Below are 20,106 nucleotides of genomic sequence, written 5' to 3'. Positions count from 1 at the left end.
CTTTGTACTTGCCAAGAAAAAAAATTATTATTTTTATAAATTATATGGTTGAGTTTCTTGCTCATTCTATAGGTATAGGAAAGTCAAAGAGTCAAAATTATATTGAAGAGCTCTTCTTGAGCATTTATGTAATGAACATAAGTTAACCTAGTGTCAAGCAACCCTCAAAGACAAGCACCATCCTTCAAAGAAGAAGCCTACAAACAAAATACATCATGTTGGCTTGCAAATATATATTAAATAATATATAGAGATGACATGTCGGCTCAGTAAATAGACACCACGGTTCACAATGACACGTCGGCTAATATGGAAGACAAACCATTATATATACCCAGCTGGGGTATCTGCGAAACACAGGAAAATTCAGACATCTCTACAACTTCAGATGAGTACATAGGTACAAAATTTTGGATGGGTACAAAGGTACAAAAATTCAGATGGGTACAACACGGTGCAGGAACTCAGTTTCACTGTAATTTTCGATGGGTAGAGTGAGTAAAGGATCTCAAATACTTATGAAATCTCGGTGGTGATTACAATACGTAATTACAATGTAACCTTCTTGGTGGCGACAATCTCGGCATAGATGTAACAATAAGGATCTCAGTGTAGGGAAGAAAAACACAGTCACGTTCTTGACTTAATTATTATGATGAGGATCTAAGTGATACTCTCTCGGCATACTTCTAGATGTTGTGATAAGTCTTAGTATATTTGTGACAAGGATATCTACTATCTCGACATACTACTAAATATAATCATGATCTTGATGGAAGACCATCTAGATGCAACACTCTTATATGTACATGTCTCAGTATAAGATCTCATTGTTATGATCTCTATGAAGATGCAATAGTGTTGCAACATTAGTGACCTCAACAATGACCTTGATAGTGCAGCAGTAATGAAGAATTCAGTGAAGTAGTAGTGTTGATGATGACCTCAACAACAAGAAGAGGATTGGTGACTTGGTCTTGGAGTGACCTAGTAGGTCAAAGGTTATGATCTTAGTGTTCATCAATTGAATCTCCATAAGAAGAATTCCATGCGGGTTTTCCTTTCCAAGAGGGAGAGGTTCTTGGCCCTCGCAAAATGCCAACATCTTGTGTTCTTGTCTCTTTGTTTTTGGTAGAAGTTTGATGAAGTAAACACACACACACTAATAATAAGAAGAAGATCAAACTAAGATAAATTGTAAAAGCACTTCACAAATTATTATCAAGTCTAGAAGAATCTTACTAATGTTCAATGCCGTGGATTAAGAGCATGCATCTACATAAAAATGTGTGCATGTTTTAATTATTGATTTATTGTTAAATTTTATGATAATAAGATTATGTTATGATAATAAGATTATGTTATCATATAAGATTATGTTAACAACGGGTCACTTTCTATCATTAATTTTTTTTTAAATGCCCAACTTGAAATATATAAATAGCAAACCTTAAGTCAAAATAAAACAATGTCTTTTAAATCCAAAGAGAACGACGTCCTTCCAAATCCACGATCGACGGCGGATTTGAAATTGGGAAAATTCGAAAGCATTTGAAATCCCTAAGCTCCGATATATCATTATCACATTTACACAGCAAACGAAGAGAGGAAGAGCAGAGAGTATCGGCCTTTCATGGCTGGGAGATGGTGGGCAAGCGAAGAGTAGAAAGTATCGGCCTTCCATGGCTGGGAGATGGTGGGCAAGGGGAAGAGTGGAGAGTATCGGCCTTCCATGGAGTAGAGGAGAACAGATTTAGGGTTTGTTGGAGAAGAGCAGAAGACATTAGAAATTGGAGTAGAACTTTGTGCTTTAGAACTCTGTGTATTTTAATACTGTGTTTTCTTTTTGGAGCATGGCCATGCTTACTTGTTTATACCTTGAATTCCCCCTGTGCATTTTTTTTGGTTTTTTTATTTAATTTGTTTCTGTTTTGAAATGGTGTGTTGGTTTAGATTTGGTTTGTCTGGTGTTTGTTTGGTTTTGGCTTGACGAGGTCGGGGTCAAGAGGGTTAAGAGGGAGAGTGACGAGGTCGGGGTCAAGAGGGTTAAGAGGGAGAGTGATGCTGCAATTAATTTAATGGTGAAGATGGGATCGCTGATTTAATGGTGAAGATTGAGAAGGTATATATAATATTTTAATGGTAATTTTACTGTCTTATGGATATATTATTATTTTGTAGAATATTTTATCTTGATTTTTTTGGGTTAACTTGTCCTGATTACTGTTCAATTGCAGATCAAGTGCAGAGGAAGGAAGAATGATACAATCAGGAAGGAAGAATTACACCACATATGCTCTGCATTTTTTTGGTTGCAGGTGAGTATTAATTTTTGGTTTCTCTGTTATCTAAATAATTTTTATTAGCATTAACTTGTGGTTTCTCTTATATCTAATTATATTTTATTGGGTATAAGGTAGGTGTGTTTAATAAGATCAGGGTTTAAATATACCTGTACGATACAGAAAGGTGGGGAAAAATTTCATAATCTTTGGTGTTTTTCTTGGTTATTCAATGTCTTTGGGTTTTATTTTTTGGTACTGGTTATTTTCAAAAGGGTTATTGATGCTGATTAGTGCTAGCATAAAACCTTCTAAACTTCTAATGCTTATATTTTATGAAGGAATTTGGTCTATCTATAAAAAAGAATTAGAAAGAACTAGAAACTTTTTGTGAGTAAAATTTTATTTGAATTTTATTATAATTCTTTTTCTCCCTGCTTTTTGCAAACATATTTCAGTCATTGGCCTTTCTTTATTTAGGGTTTAGATACACTTGTACTATGCAGGCCAAATGTTGGGAAAATTTCATAATCTTTGATGTTTTTCGTGGTTATTCAATGTCTTTGGGTTTTATTTTTAGGTACTGGTTATCTTCAATAGGGTTATTGATGTTGATCACTCCAACATAAAACCATTTAATGCTTAAATCTGAAGAAGAATTTGGGGTTTCTAGAAATTTTCTTGTAGAAACTGTTTTGTAGATGTTCAATATGTGAGTAATTTTTTATTTCAATTTTATTATAATTCTTTTTCTCCAGATTTTGGTTATTGGCAGTATTTTATTTAGGCTAGTGACCCAGTCAAAGCCATGTTGAGCTTATAAACTAATGGGCTGAGCTTATAAACTAATACTTATTTCTGGGTGAGATTATTAAACATTCAGTGACCTGTAGCAGTTAATTGGTGTGAACATAAAACCATCCTAAGCCCAAAGAAAATTTTGGGTTTCCAGAATTTTCTTTTTAGACTGTTTGAGTTTCTAGAATTTTTTTAGACACTATTTATAGGAGTTCAATAAGTAAGTTAAATTTTATTCCAATTCTATTATAATTCTCTTAGCTTCTGCATTTTGCAAACTGAATTTGGTCATTGTCCCTATTTAGCTGAGTGAACCACAATTGAGGCCATGGTGAGCTTATAAAGTATAGCACACATTTGGGGTGAGATTATTAACCAATCATATTCATCAATCTCCATTTATTGGTTTTCTAAACCAGCTTGAGCAAAGTACTTTTAGGGAGCATTGATAGACTTACTAGTCCTAGAGAAACAGTGCTGGTATGCCATCTAAGATGGATGGAATGAGACCTCCCAGGCACCTGCATTAGATGGAAACACATCAGGTAGGCAAAAGCACACTTAAAGCAAGACTTGTATGAAGTCATTTAGATTAGGCAACATCTCATTATGCAAGCGGACACTTTGAATTAAGTCCTATTTAGAAAATTATGGTTTCATGGATTTGTTGTTACCTATCTAAGTGTAAGCAAGTTGCCTGGGATCAACTCACAATAGGTGTGCTAGGGGTGACCTAGCATAGTTAAGGAAAGAGGGTTCAAATACTTATCTTTGACCTATCTTTTTCCAAAATCAATACCTACATTAATGGTTTGGAAAAGGTTGAAAAGGAGTGTAGTTCCTACATTTTCCTTCCTATTCAGTCTACCGCAAACATTTTTGTAGCCCATGCCCATAAAAATGCCTTTTATATTTTTCAATTTTAAGAGATTACTACACTTGTCTATAAGCATTGCATTCCCTTGCATATAGATCTTAGAGGGACAGAGCCCAACTCCTTGCTTATGTTTTAGTGTGTTTATTTATGTACCTAGTACTATCTAAGTGTAAGCAAGTTTCTTGGGATGAACTAAAAATAGGTGTGCTAGGGGTGACCTAGGTACTTGGCAGTGGTTAGCACCTTTGTTTAGTCTAAGGCCAGGAAAATCTTAGGTATGTGATTTTTTCTAATGAGTAGCTTCCTTTTTATTCTAGATAATATTAACTTTAAACAGATTCACCTGTCTTCTATTTCTATTTCTACCAAAGATATGGTAAGCAGCTCAGATAACATAGATAAGAAATCGACTGAAACATTATTTATGCCCTTCTTGTATTGAATTTCAAAGTAAAAAACTTGTAGTTTACTTTCCTACTTCACTAAAATTCCACTGGGAAAATAAATACTTCAAAGCTTCATGCTCCATTTGGATTTGGAGGTGCCGTCCGAATAAATATGGCTTGAATTTTTCTGTAACATAAACGTCAAAATTTCCTAATCATAGATGCATAATAACTTTTCCTTGTCAATCACAATAGGTTACTGAATTGCATGACCACTGTGTTTATGCCAGTTCCTAATACATCATATTTCACTTCAAAAGTCTATGAGAAATATGGCTGGGCCTTTTTCATTTGTCAGAAGGTAGTCCCCCTGCAACCTCCATCCATTGGCCACTGTGTTCATGCCAGTTCCTAAAGCATCATATTTCACTTCAAAAGTCTATGAGAAATATGGCTGGGTCTTTTTCATTTGTCAGAAGGTAGCCCCCTACCTTCTATTAATCCTTATTGGTAAGATCTGTGAGCTGCACCATGTTGCTTCCAAAAACATAACTTCCTATATAAATTATCCACACTCCTGGGAGATAACTTCCTATATAAATTATCCACACTCCTGGGAGTTGGTCCGTCAGGAGTGAAATTCAAGAAAAAAAAGACTGAAACAGAGCCCACCTTGGATGATTGAGAAAATTATCAGGCTTTAGGCTCCTTGATCAGGATTTGATGGGAAGCAAAACTAGCCGTTTTTCATTCTAAATATGTTGTCCTTTATACGGAAAAATAGTGAGGGAATCAATTGTAGAAAAACTTTAGTTACTAATAAAGTCATTAAGGTTAATCTTCTGTTATAAGTATTTGACAGATGCTTGAGTGTTAGAGTTTTCCTAGATAAGAAGGTAGCCTCTCTGTAGCCTCCAACCAGTTAACTCGATCCTTATTAGTAAGACAATTGAGATGTGCCATGGCTTCCAAAACCCCAGAAAAAATTCCTATGTAAATTGCATATTCTATTAAGTTCTCTCAATTGAGTCACATGTTTGGGAGTTGGCCAATCAAGGAAGTAGGTGTGAAATTCAAATAATAAAGAATGAAGTGGAGCAAGTCCTAGATGATTGAGAAAATTGTCAGGCTTCAGGTTCCTTGATCATCACAATTTGATAGGAAGCAAAACTAAACCCTTTTTCATTCTAAATATGGTGTGTTATTGCAACAATAATGTTGGGATAAATGGAACTAATGAAGTTATTTAGTTTCACCTTATGTACAAGTATATGACAGATGCTTGCTTGAGTGTTACAGTTTGCATAGGTAATAAGGGAGCCCTTTTGCAGCCTCCATCCATTTGAATCAATCCTCATCCGTTTGAATCGATCCTTATTGGTAAGATTGCTGATGTGTGCTATGATGCTTCCAAAACCCTTGACAGGCTATGTAAATTGGCTATGAGAGTCACATTCGTGGGAGTTGGCTAATCGAGGATTAAGAAGTGAAATTCAAGAAATAAAGCGTGAAACAAAGCTAGCTCTCTAGATGATTGAGAAAATTGTTAAGCCTCAGATTTACTGATCACAAGTTGATAGGAAGCAAAACTAATGGTTTTTCATTTTAAGTATTTTGTCTCCTTTGCCACAATAATGCCGGTGGGTTAAATGGAAATATACTGAGAAAATCAATTGTAGACAAACTTAAATTACTAATGAAGTCATTCGGTTTCATTTGCTGTTGCAAGTTTTTGACAGATTTCTGCTTGAGTGTTATAGTTTGCATAGACAAGAAGGTAGCCCCTTTGCAGCCTGCATCCATTTAAATCCATCCTTATTGATAAGATCAGTGAGGTGTGCCATGATGCTTCCTAAACCCCCCTTGATAAACTTCCTATATAAATTGCATATTCTATTAATTTCTCTCAACTAAGTCACATTGTTGGGAGTTGGGCAGTCGAGGAATAAGGAGTAAAAATTCAAAAAGAAAGAGTGAAACAGAACAAGCCCTGGATGATTGAGAAAAATCGTCAAAAATCGTCAGGCTTCAAATTCCTTGATCACAATTTGATAGGAAGGAAGCATAACTAACTATTTTTCATTTTAAGTATCATGTGTGTTTCTGCCACAATAATGTTGGGATAAATTGAAATATACTTGAGATAATCAGTTGTAGACTAAGTTAAGTTACTAATGAAGTCACTCAGTTTCATTCTGATACAAGTATTTGAAAGATGCCTGCTTTGCAGTGTCCACTGATTTAAATTGATCCTCGTTGGTAAAATCAGTGAGGTTTGCTATGATGCTTCCAAAACTCGTGACAAACTTTCTATATAAAATGTATATTCTATTAAGTTCTCTCAACTCAGTCACATTCTTGGGAGTTGGCCAGTAAAGGAACAAGGAGTAAAAATTAAAGAAATAGAGAGTGAAAAAGTGCAAGCTCTGAATGATCGAGAAAATTGACAGGCTTCAGATTCCTTGATCACAATTTGATAGGAAGCATAACGTTGGGATAAATGAAAATGTGTCTCAACTAAGTCACATTCTTGGGGGTTGGCCAGTCACATTCAAAAAGAAAGAGTGAAATAGAGCAAGCCCTGGATGATTGAGAAAATCGTCAGGCTTCCCATTCCTTGATCACAATTTGATATAGGGAGCGTAAAGTATTTTTCATTTTAAGTATCACGTGTTTTCTGCCACAATGATGTTGGGATAAATGAAAAGGTACCGAGAGAATCAATTTTAGACAAACTTAAGTTACTAATAAAGTCATTAAGTTTAACTTTCTGTTACAACTTTTTGACAGATGTTTGCTTGCCTGCTTGAGTGTTACTGTTTGCATACATAAGAAGATAGTGCCTTTGCAGCCTCCATCCATTAACTGATCTTATTGGTAAGATCAGTGAGGCGTGGCATGATGCGTCCGAAACCCTCGACAAACTTGCTATATAAATTGCATATTAAAGTTCTCTCGACTGAGTCATATTCTGAGTAAAATTCAGGAAATAAAGAGTGAAACACAGAGGCAGATGACAGAAAATTGGCAGGCTTCAAGTTCCTTGATCACAATTTGATTAGAAGCAATTTGTCAGGCTTCAGGTTTCTTGTGTTCTTGGCCAGAATGATGTTGGGATAAATAGAAATACACAGAGAATCACTTGTAGACAAGTTTAAGTTACTAATGAAATCATTTAGTTTCACCTTCTGTTAAAAGTATTTGACAGATCTTGAGCGTTACAGTTTGCCATGTAGAATGAGCTTTTCTTTTGTAATATTAATTCCTTGTATTTCCTTTACCTATTCAGTTGGACAAACTTTTTGAATAATGAATTACAAAAATGCAATGTGGTGAGTGTGAATTGAACATGCAACCTTCACATCTTCAGTCTAATGCTCTCCAAACTGAGTTGTCACACTACTGGATAGACAAAGGGGCTTTTACTAGGCACTATATGTTACAGGTCGAAAATTTTTGTCATCCTGTAAGGGGAATATTCTGTCATGGCCAGTATCAGTTAGTTGAGAAACAATATTTGACCCTGATAAAATAAAAACAGGTCAATTGTTGTACCATATGTAAAACATACTGAATGTTACAATGGGTTTTGTAATTTATAATGGGTGTACATCGCTATTAATTCAAAAAGGACTGAATTCAGTATGTCTTGCTATTTGGGCTTCGATCACTGTCCCATCAAGTTACTAAATTACTTACCTAATGATTCGAAGAGTTACTTCTCTGAGTGACTTGTGTGAGCGCAATGACCTCCCATCGGAGAGTCTGGCACACCTTTTGATAGTTTATGTTTTTATAACCAATTCATTATGAAATAAAAAATCCAGCAAGCAGCGACCCGCTCGCAATCAAAAATTAAATCAAGAGGTAACACACCCATGCATGTGAAAATCAAGAGATAGTTCCGTAGCGCTCAGCCTGTCTCGGCTCTTTCCCCACCCAGGCTGAACACCCAATCTAGGCAGGCTTAAAGCATATTTCTTATGGTATGTCTTTATCTCTCCAATAAGGTTTCCAGTCCAATAGGGAAACCAGAAGGAAATCCTTCAGTCGTTCGATATAGATGCCTAGTTGCTGTTCGCTTGGATTCAGTTGATTCAGTTCAGTTAATCTGATTCAGTTGCGCTTAACTTGAATCAGTTGCTTACCTTGATTCAGTTGAGCTTACCTTGATTCAGTTGCTGATATTGTTTTTGTAATGGTGAAAGTTAATATTTAATAGTAAATTTGTGATTGAAAATTTATTTATTTTCTATCTTACGAAACAGGTGTAAATTGACGGAAAGGGGAGATGGGGCTCTTGAAACAGGTATCAAGAAAGTAGATTAGAAGAAATTGGAAGTGTTTAGACTCAAAGCAGAGCTTTGAAAAGGTAAATTAAATTCTTCTCACAATTTTACGTGGGAGTGAAAAATTAATTCTTCTCACAATTTTACGTGGGAGTGAAAAATTATTTTGTATTGCATACTATTTTGAATGTCATCTTAAACCAATAATAATTGTTTTTGTTATTTATTTATTATTTTAAAATAGAGATATTATTAAAACTCTAATTTCCTTGTGGGATGAAACAGAGATCAAGAAGGTAAAATTGAAGATGGTATTACATTTGTAGAAGAATCACATATCAAGTGTTATTGAAGATGGTATTACATTTTGTAATTGTAAATTGTAGTGTATTTTTTGATGTACTCACTCACAAACTATACTGTTAATACATAATCAGATTTTTTTTTTTGAGAAGGGGTTGACCCTTCTCACAACCTCCCAAGATAGCATGGCCAAAGCTATCTTGGAGGAGTGTCATTTTTGTTTGTTTGTTTTTATTTTTATTTTTATGTTTTGGTGTATTTTCATTTTTTCCAAAGGTAGTGTTTATTTGTAAAATTTTAGTTATATTAATTCAGATGACTTTTAATGATAACTTCACATTTCAAAATTTGATTGATCATCATATTCACATTTTTTTCCAGGCAAACAATTGTTTTCACTTGATATTCTTATATAACACCTACAAATGGCCACCCATGATTTAGTGAAAATAAGCTCATAAACTTACATTATTCACAAATTTTTCACATTTACAAATTTTACAACTAGAAATGATCATAAATGATTCAGTAAAAATAAAATTATAATATTACATTATTCACATTTTTTTTACATTCACTTTTTCTTTTCACATGATACTATATAACAGACACAAATAATTTAGCAAAACTAACTCATAAAATTATATTATTCACATTTTTTTTTTCACATTTACAATTCTTTCATATGATACCCTTGTATAAAAACCACTAATAATTTTGAAAAAATGAACTCATAAATTATATCTAAAAATTTTGATTCAATATTAACTTTCACATTTAAAATAATTTTTAAAATTTTGTTATTTAAATAAAAATTAATATTTAAAATTTATACAAATAAAGACACCAAATTTTTAAGATATTACACTAATTTCTTTTATAGTTATTAATGTTGAGTTGTAATGTGCTGTGTTGTTGTGTTGTGTTATGTAATGTGTTGTTGTATTGTAATGTGTTAAGTGTTGTTTGTTTATATATTATACACATGACATTGTGTTCCATTTTAAATTAATTTAAAGTTGTGAAAAATTTAATGGTTAAAAGTAAAAATATTGGTTTTAAAAACATTTATACATTATGACATGGTTAACATGCATTAGTTATGAATAGGAATTTTGGCTAAATTTTTATTTCTATTATAATAAAAATAGACATGCATGTGGTTTTTAATTTTACATTTTAAAATTATACATTTACATCTCTTCATATAATATCATATTTATTGCAACAATAACAACAATTAAATCATTAAAAATAAATATATCAATTTTCAAAGGTCATAATATATCACCAGATACACATATTTTAAAAATGTTGCTCTTCACAACCTTTAGAAGTATAAAGGCTTTTTATTTTCAAGTAATTTTGTTTTTGTTTTTTTTGTTTACATTATAATATTAAAAATATTTATATTTTAATTTGATTAATTTGTACATGTTAAAATAATGAATTTTATGTCTTCTAAAATATGTTTATTTGTATTATTTTTTAACTTAATTAATTTGTAATGTGATATTGTGATGTGTGGGAGTAGTCAAATTTTATGGTATTTTTTAATTTATTTAATTTGTATATGTTAAAATGATGAATTGTATGTCTTTAAAAAATATAAATGAATAATATTTTTATTTATTTTTCTTCTTTCCAATGTAATTTGTTTTAGGTAAATTGAACATTGTAATATTAGAAATTTGTATATGTTTAAATGAAGAATTTTATGTCTTAAAAAAAATATAAATTAATAATATATTTATAATATATTTGATAAATATGATTATTTTTTAATTTTATTAGAGATGATATGTTTGATGAATATGTTTATTTTATTATTTTTTTAATTTAATTAATTTCTAATGTGATATTGTGATGTATTTGAGTAATGTGATCAGATTATTAAAAATTGATGTTTAATATATATATATATATATATATATATATATATATATATATATTAATAATTTAATTAATTAATTTGTGGTGTTAAATTGATGAATTTTGTCTTTTAAGAATATAAATGAATAATATATTTGATAAATATGTTTATTTTATTTTATTTTATTTGTATGAATTACTTGAAATAATAATGTATATAAATGTATATTGTCTGTAACTACTCATTTTAAAATTTGACTTTTAACAAGTTGACATTATCTTTATTTATATCAGTCATTCTTTATGTTATAAAGTATGACTATTAACCTATGGTATTTCTTTCATATGATACTTTTCATACCTAAAGTAAGTGAGTTGATACTTGAGTGGTTATTTCTTACAACATGTAAACATATTGCTAAAACTATCATGGTAAAGTCTATTTTTTAATTAAATTAATAATTTTATTACTAATTATTAAGTTTTAATTAAATTGACAATTTCAATATTAATATTAATTTTCTGGTTTTGCAAATAATAAATTTATGGTAAAAGGGATAATGATTTTGTGGCAAGTATTTTTTATTATTATTTAAATTAATAATTGTAATATTAATTTTAATTTTGTAGTTTGGCAAATAATAAATTTAGTGATAGATAGTTGAGTGATTCATTAAAATGAACTTATTGTGATTTATGGGAGTGATGTGATTAGGTTATTAAAAATTGATCTTTAATAAAATACTATTTTTTACAAATTTGTGCATTGTAATATTAGAAATTTGTATTTGTATTTTTATTAATTTTTAATTTAATTAAATTGTATATATTTAAATGAAGAATTTTATGTCTTCTAAAAATATAAATTAATAATATATTTGATAAATATATTTATTTTTATTATTTTTGAATTTGATTAACTGGTATATGTTAAATTGATGAATTTTACTCCTTATAAAAATATAAATGAATAATATATTTGATAAATATGTTTATTTTATTTTATTTGTGTGAATTACTTGAAATAATAATGTATATATTCTCTAACTTTTCATTTAAAAATTGGACTTTAACAAGTTCACATTATCTTTAATTATATCAATCACTCTTTATGCTATAAAGTATGATTATTAACCTATGGTATTTCTTTCATATGATTCCTTTCTTACCTAAAGTAAGTGAGTTACTTGAGTGATTATTTCTTATAACATGTAAACATAGCTAAAACTATTTTGGTAAAGTCTATTTTTTAATTAAATTAATAATTTTATTATTAATTATTAAGTTTTAATTAAATTGATGATTTCAATATTAGTATTACTTTTATGGTTTTGCAAATAATAATTTTATAATAAAAATGATATTTAAAAATGATTTTCCAAGTATTATTATTTTTTATTTAAATTAATAATTTTAATATTAATTCTAATTTTGGTGTTTTGCAAATAATAAATTTACAATAAAAACTATTTTTGATTAAGTGATATTGAGTGATTATTTCTTATAACATGTAAACATGGCTAAAACTATTTTGGTAAAGTCTATTTTTTAATTAAATTAATAATTATTAAGTTTTAATTAAATTGATGATTTCAATATTAGTATTAATTTTATGGTTTTGCAAATAATAATTTTATAATAAAAATGATATTTAAAAATGATTTTCCAAGTATTATTATTTTTTATTTAAATTAATAATTTTAATATTAATTCTAATTTTGGTGTTTTGCAAATAATAATTTTATAATAAAAATGATATTTAAAAATGATTTTCCAAGTATTATTATTTTTTATTTAAATTAATAATTTTAATATTAATTCTAATTTTGGTGTTTTGCAAATATTAAAAAAACAATAAAAACTATTTTTGATTAAGTGATATATAGTTGAGTGATTCATGAAAATTGAACTCATAAAGTTATATTTAAAAATTATAATTTTGGCATTTAAAATTATATTATTTAAAAAAATCATTGTACCTGTGTAACATTGTGCATAATATGATGTGTTTCAACCAATTTGAAGGTTATTAAAATTTAATGTTTAATAAAATATTATTTTTTAAAAATGTGTGGAACTCCATTTTATTAATTTGTATTTTTGTTATTTTTAATTTAATTAATTTGTATAAATTAAATTGATGAGTTTTATTTATTAAAAATATATAAATCAATAATATATATAACAAAATATGTTTATTTTAATTTTATTTATTTGTATAAATAAAGTATATGAATATATATGATTTTTAACTTATCATTATAAAATTTTATTTTTAACACATTCACATTATTTTATCTCTATATCAATCACTCTTTATGCTATAAAGTATGATTCTTAGTCTATTGTATTTTCATATGATACCTTTAATACCAAACATAAGTGATTTGATATAAATGCAATTGTGTTGTTTCTTCCCATGATATATAAAAGATTAAAACTATCTTGTTAGTTAGAGTTTACTATTTTTTAGTTAAATTAATTTTTTTATTAAAATATTTTATTTTTTATTAAATTAATAATTTTATTTTTAATTTTTAACTTTAGAGTTTTCCAAATAATAAATTTATAGTAAAAATGATTTTTGATTTAAGTGACATATAATTGAGTAATTTACTAAAAATGAGTTTGTAAAGATATTTTTAAAAATTATAACTTTGACATTTAAAATTGTATTATTTAATAAAAAATTGAAGTTTTATTAAAAATGAATTGATAAAGATATATTTAAAAATTATAACTTTGACATTTAAAATTATATTATTTAATAAAAATTGATGTGGTATATGTTTGTGTGTATATATGATTGTATTTATGTTTATTTATTATTTTTAATTTAATTAATTTGTAATGTGATATTGTGATGTATTGGAGTAATGTGTTTTATTTTAAGTAAATTGAAGGTTATTAAAAAATGATGTTTAATAATATTTTTTTTGTTGTTTAAGAATTGGTATATTGTAATATTAAAAATTTGTATTTTTATTATTTTATTATTTAAATTAATTTGTATATGTTAAAATGATGAATTTTATGTTTTTTTCAAATTATAAATGAATAATATATTTGATAAATATGTTTATTTTTATTATTTTTAATTTAATTAATTTGTATATGTTAAAATAATGAATTTTATGTTTTTTAAAAATATAAATGAATCATATATTTGATAAATATGTTATTTTTATTATTTTACAAATTTGTATATTAATTTAATTAATTTGTATATGTTGAAAAGATGAATTTTATGTTTTTTAAAATTATAAATGAATAATATGCTTATTTTTATTATTATTTTTTAATTTGTATACTTTAAAATAATGAATTTTATGTTTTTTTAAAATATAAATGAATTTTTTTCCGGGGAAAATAGAGTTCATAATTTCTATTAAGAGGTATAATAGAGATTACATGCTGTAGATGCCAAAGGCATATTCAATATAGTGGTATTTCCACCATTCAGTAGTACCATAAGATCTGTCCCATATGTGTCACTATGGATACGATAGGGCTGTATCCATTTACAAAAAGTTCAGATAAACATGTTGTTCTGTAGTGAGCAAAAGTAAATAGAGGTATAACCTCTGTTCGAAAAAATATATACATAATATGTCTGTAAGAGTCAGTCCAATATTTACATAGCATGGGCTAGAAAATTTTTAACACAAAACTCCAAAAATCAGTTGGGGAGGATTCCCCCTTGTAACAGTCCATCTATGTACGGTCGGTGGTAGAAAACGTGCATCCCCTCTGGACTGTGTTCCTCGATCATCCAATCGCCTAGAGGCCGAGCCGCCGCTTCTTTCGAGAGCCGGTCAGCAGTTGTATTTCTTTCCCTGTAGATATGTGAAACAGTGATCTGGTTAAAAAATGTTTTGAAAAAAACAATTTCTTCCAAGATATGTCTCAAAGAGTATGTGTGACAATGGGAAATATTGTTTGCCCAATCAATTACAATCTTAGAATCACCAAAAATTTGTATTTGTCTGCAGTTTTTAGAAAGAGCGAAATAGAGAAGATGTCTCAATGTGATAAGTTCGGCATGATTGTTGGTCCCCAGGCCAAGCCCCAGTTTCAGGTGAAAATAATGAGATTCTGTAATGTGGAAAAGGATACCCCCACCACACCCTTGTGCAGATGCGGCTCCATCAAAGTATGCCCACGGCATATTTCTGTTGATAATTTCGGAGGTGATCTGCCTGGGGGTATTGGTTTTATTGTCAAAGGGGATTTCAGAGAAGGCCGAAACAATAGATGGAGGAAGGTGCTGCCAGTTATCCCTGCCTGCCGCAAAGATAATATCATTACGCTTATACCAGATATACATGGCCACAATCAGAGGTAGATTCCTATCTTTTTCCGAGGAGACAGCTGACCACCATAAATCCCAGGCCGAAGAGATGTCGTCTGCGAGCCAGTCAGTTGTGATGTTTAGAATGTGTCTGACCTGCTGCCAGATTTCCCTGGTGATTTCGCAAGAGATGAATAAATGGTAGGTAGATTCCTCCGCCTTGTTGCAAAGGACACACCAGGTAGGGCCAGCGAATGAACGTCTTTTCAGTGTTTCCCCCGTTGGTAGTTTATTCGCCAGTATGTTCCACATTAAGAGCCTGGCTCTGGGCGGTGCCTGAATCTGCCAAATATTCGTCCACCATCTTTTTATCAAATCTGGCTTCTTGTCCTCAATGAGTTTCAAATAACCAGCTTTGGGAGAATATAAACCTGATTTTGCAGGTGCCCATATAAGTTCATCTTCATGCTCATGTAGCTTAATATGAGATTCAGAGAGAGCCTGTAAGTATTGCTGCCATAATACCATCCATTCATCTGTTAATTGCCACTGTTGGTCCGATCTCCAAGCTTGAGAGAAGATAGATGTTCGGATGGGGTCTCCGACCTGATCAAGGTATTTGATACCCATATAATTAAGATGTTGGATCATGTCTGCCGGGAGGAGGTGAGCATTTCCTGACCCAGGCCATGGGTCCAGCCCAATCCGCACCTGGGACCCATTGCCAATCTTCCAGAGCAGGTTTTCCTTGATGAGGGGCAGAGCTTTTAGGGTGGCTTTCCAGATGGCCGACACTCCTTGTAGTTGCCAGGTAGGTCTACGAAGCCAGTCAAGTATGTTTGAGGGCCAGATGTATTTTTTGTGTATGACTTCAGCCCATAAGCTATCCATCTTGAGGAGAGACCATCCCTGCTTTGCTGTTAAGGCGAGTGCAAAAGCGGGAAGGGATTTGAGTCCCCATCCACCCCACTGCTTGGGCATGGATACCAGGGACCATTTAGTCCAAGCAAAAATCTTTCCCTTTTTATTCCCATTCCACAGGAACCTGGAACAAATCTGTTGGATTTTCTGTAGAATGCCTTTCGGAACCCAGGTAAGGGACATCCAATATACCGGTGTGGCCTCGAGGACAGATTTGATCAGTTGTAATCTGCCCGCTTTTGAAAGTAGACGGTGGTGCCAACAAGTTATCCTCTGTTCTATTTTATTGATGAGCCACCCCCAATGTCCAGTATTGTATCCATCCGGCCTTAATCTGAATCCCAAGTATTTTATGCCCTCCAGGAGATTGTTCTCCTGGAAGGGAAAGAACTGAGCAGCCAAAAGAGATTCTTGTTGAGTGCATCTCATCACAGATCTAGTAGATTTGTCCCTGTTGATTTCCATCCCCGTCGCTTTGCAGAAGAGTTGAAGGATGCGGTTCAGGGCCGTACTATCTCTAACACTGCCATTAAGGAATATAAGAATATCATCCACGAACAGTAGATGTGTAATGGAGAGCTGTTCGGTAATTTTGAGGCCACTTAACTCCCCATTTCTTTTGGCATCCGCAATAAGCCTGCTCAAGCCTTCCATAACAATGAGAAAGAGTAGTGGGGAGAGAGGGCATCCTTGCCTGATACCCCTGTCGATGTAAAACCGATCTGATGCAGCTCCATTGATGAGAATGGAAAAAGAGACAGATGTAACACATCCCATGATCCAGTTAATGATAAGCAGGGGGAAGCCCAGGTGTATAAGCGTCATCTTAAGGTAAAGCCAATTTACCTTGTCGAAAGCCTTAGTAAGATCAATCTTTAAAGATACACTTTTCAGATTCTTCAGCTTGATGGAATGTAGGGTTTCCTGAGCAGAACCAATAGCCTCATAAATATGACGATTCCGGAGGAAAGCAAATTGTTCAGCAGATATGTGGGAGGAGAGAATCGGCTTAATACGATTGGCAATTATCTTGGCTATGATTTTGTATAGGCAATTGCAAAGGGAGATAGGCCGGAAGTCATTGTAAGATGAGGGTTCATCAGCTTTGGGGATCAAGGCTATATAGGTCCGATTCATAGGAGGGTGGATGTGCCCCGAGAGCCTGCTTTCCTCGACAACGGCTAAAATCTCCTCACCCAACAGTTCATAAAACGCCAGATAGAATTCCACCGGCCATCCATCCGGTCCCGGACTCTTCTCTTTCTTGAACCATTTGAGAGTATTCTCGAGCTCCAGAGATGTAACAGGAGCTGTAAGGTCTTCCAGATCCTCCTGGCCAACAAAACGAGGGAGTTTTTCAGCAGTTCTAATAATATCTGGAAGATTTATTTCTGGTGGAGCTGTAAAGAGACCCTTGAAATGGGATACCCCAAGACTAGCCAATTGCTGGTGGGTGGTAGCCCAACCATCTGGCACACTGGGGAGTCGCCAAATGGTGTTCGAAGCCTTCCTGCCGTTGGCTAAGTTGTGAAAGTATTTAGTGTTGCAGTCCCCCGCTTTGAGCCAAATGGCTCTACTTTTGAGCCTCCAATGCTCCTCCTTTTCCAGTAGAATTTTTGCTTTTTGTCCATACAGACCGTTGAGCAAGACTTTAGATTCATCAGAGAGGTAACCCGATCCATTTTCATCAGTGAGAGAGGCTATCTGTGATTCAGTGTCCGTCAAAATCTGTTCATCTCTTTTCCTCTTGGCTGTCGCCCACTCTTCAGTAAGCACTTTGAGTTTATTAAGCCTAATACAGAAATCATGGGCCTTGCGATGAGACCGCAGAGGGGGCTGGGCAACCCAGAAGTTCGTGACCATGAGGTTATAATCCGGATCCTTGAGAAAGCCAGCGAAGAATTTGAAAGGGGATCGCGGCTTGGGATTATTATCACTAATCTGTAAAAAAATTGGATGATGGTCAGAGAGACCCCCAATGCCAACCCATTGTCTGTATAGTGGACAAATCTGAATGAGATCCTGGTGCATCATGAATCTATCTAAACGCCTCCCCAGTGCAGCCTCCCCTATGCGTTGGTTGTGCCAAGTAGGAAGTTTCTTATTCATGGGGATGTCCACCAGGTGATGAGAGTCCAGCAGTAAATTCATTTGATCCGCAATGGTATCCGACTGGGCATTGTGACCCCAAGATTCGCCAACTCCCAGAGAGAAGTTGAAATCCCCACCAATCACTGTATGCTGAGTAATATGGTTACCAGATAGAAAGTCTTGCCAGAAGGGGAGACGATGCTGGTTAGGACCATATATGTTAATAAATCTTATCGGGAAGCCCAGATCCCCTGCCATGATATCCATACCCAGGAAACCTCTGCCCCCCCAGGTGGAGATTGACTTACACTTCCTTGGGTTGATACCAATGAGTAAGCCTCCGGATCGCCCACTTGCGTCCAGTCCATGCAGAGTCCACCCCGGAAGAAAACCTTGCAGGCAGTTCACCGCCATCTCAGCAGTGCATAGAGTTTCTTGTAGAAAGATAATATCACATCTAGATACATGAAGAAGTCTTTTTAGTGCCAGTCGTTTTTTGGGGTTGGCAAGTCCCCTACAATTGAAGGAGAGCCAGATCATGATTCACCACAATGTATGGGCTCGATAGCTCTAAGCGCCCTTTCAATAGTATATTGTCTCCCCATAGCAACGTCCGCCACTGCATTTAACTTAGCCGATGAGATCTGTGATGGTCTGCCCCTCTTCTGTTTATGGAGACGACCCGGGGAAGAACCCAGTCCTAGTATTCGAGGCCTAGCCCCAGATCGAAGATGATAGCGGTGGGAACCGGATAGCTCCGGAGAGGAAGATTGATCCACGACCCCCAGGAACTGGTTAGACATGGGAGGGGTAGTAGAAATGAAAGGCGGAGGGGGGGCAATAGAGCAAGTGATGGAGGGAATAGGAGCCGATTCAGAGCGGGAAGATTGTATGAATGAGTGAATATTAGATGTCATTACATTAGAGCAAGATTGTGAAAAAGAGGGGTCGGAGTCATTACCCGGTCTAGTAGGTACAGTTGCAGCCGGATTTGATTTCTTCCCAGCAGTCCGAGAGCGGGTCCGCGGAGGTCCAGGTGCAACCAGGTCCCTGCTGCGAGCCGTTTTAGATGTGCTATCCCCCTTCTTCGAGGAGGGGATCTCCTGCTGAGGCTGTACATCTTCCGATGGCTGGTGCTCTTCTTCATTTTGATTCACCGTGTTCTGTTGGCGTGGTCCCTTGGAGTCCTCCGAAATCCCCTTCGCAAGCAGTGGGCAGTCCTTGAAGAGGTGCCCAACTTTGTGGCATCTCCTGCACCGATAAGGTACTCCTTCGTAATCAAGTGGTTGTTTGCGCGAGACATGATTGTGGTGCAGAGTGATCTTTTCCACCAGCCCAGGTCTGATATCCATATTAACCAGAATTCTTGCCATAGTCCTGATGCCCGTCTTTTCATATGACCTATCATGCTCCAGATAGGTACCTAGAGTGTCACCAATCTTTTTGAAGATGAATTGATTCCAATATTGCCAGGGTAATCCAGGGAGCCGAACCCATATGGGGCCTTCGCCTAGATGCTCTCGCTCAGGATCAAACAGGGGATCCCACCTTTTAAGTAGCACCGGCGCGAGCTCAATATGCCAATATTGGGTAAGTACCCACTGAGTGTATTCTGGTCTCTGAAAGTGTAGGGCAAACCAGCCCCTTGTAAGCACCATGACCTCCGGGAGTTCTTTGAAAAAGGAACCCCAAATCTCATTTACCCAACGCTTGAGCCGCTCCGCAGAATAATTCCTACCTCTGACTCTGCCCACTAGCACTTTACGAGCCGCCTCCATCACGTCCGGAATAGGGTCTTCGGGTCCCAAGTTGATATTGTAGTCAGGATCAATGGAGCGGAGACAGCGTCCCTTGGTCACCTTCTCGGAGCGCCTCCCAAAAGGAAAACCCTTCAGCAGGTTCCGGCACGGATCAGATGTGCTGAGCTGTGCTGATGTAGCTGAACGAGCCGGAAGCGGAGTGGTGAAGCAACCAGAGGGAATAGGAGATCGAGGGG

General features: G+C 33.7%; 1 long non-coding RNA gene across 4 annotated transcripts in view; it reads left to right on the top strand.

Annotated features, from left to right (window-relative positions):
- The first annotated feature begins 1,552 nt into the window (after positions 1–1,552).
- Positions 1,553–20,106, top strand: part of LOC149145606 (uncharacterized) — an 82,224-nt gene continuing 63,670 nt past the window's right edge. The window contains exons 1-4 of one of the 4 annotated variants that reach the window (XR_016264469.1): positions 1,553–1,994; positions 2,031–2,122; positions 2,238–2,318; positions 2,421–2,783. This is a non-coding gene — a long non-coding RNA (uncharacterized LOC149145606). Of the gene's footprint in view, positions 2,123–2,237; positions 2,319–2,420; positions 2,784–8,611; positions 8,716–8,917; positions 9,071–20,106 lie in introns of those variants that run through there. The other 3 variants (XR_016264470.1, XR_016264468.1, XR_016264471.1) reach the window with 3 other exon arrangements.

This window comes from Pinus tabuliformis, chromosome X, assembly GCF_031772625.1.
Source record: "Pinus tabuliformis cultivar Carrire ecotype Pingquan chromosome X, CPIR1, whole genome shotgun sequence".
Lineage (NCBI taxonomy): Eukaryota > Viridiplantae > Streptophyta > Pinopsida > Pinales > Pinaceae > Pinus > Pinus tabuliformis.
This window is presented reverse-complemented; position numbering and strand designations above follow the sequence as displayed.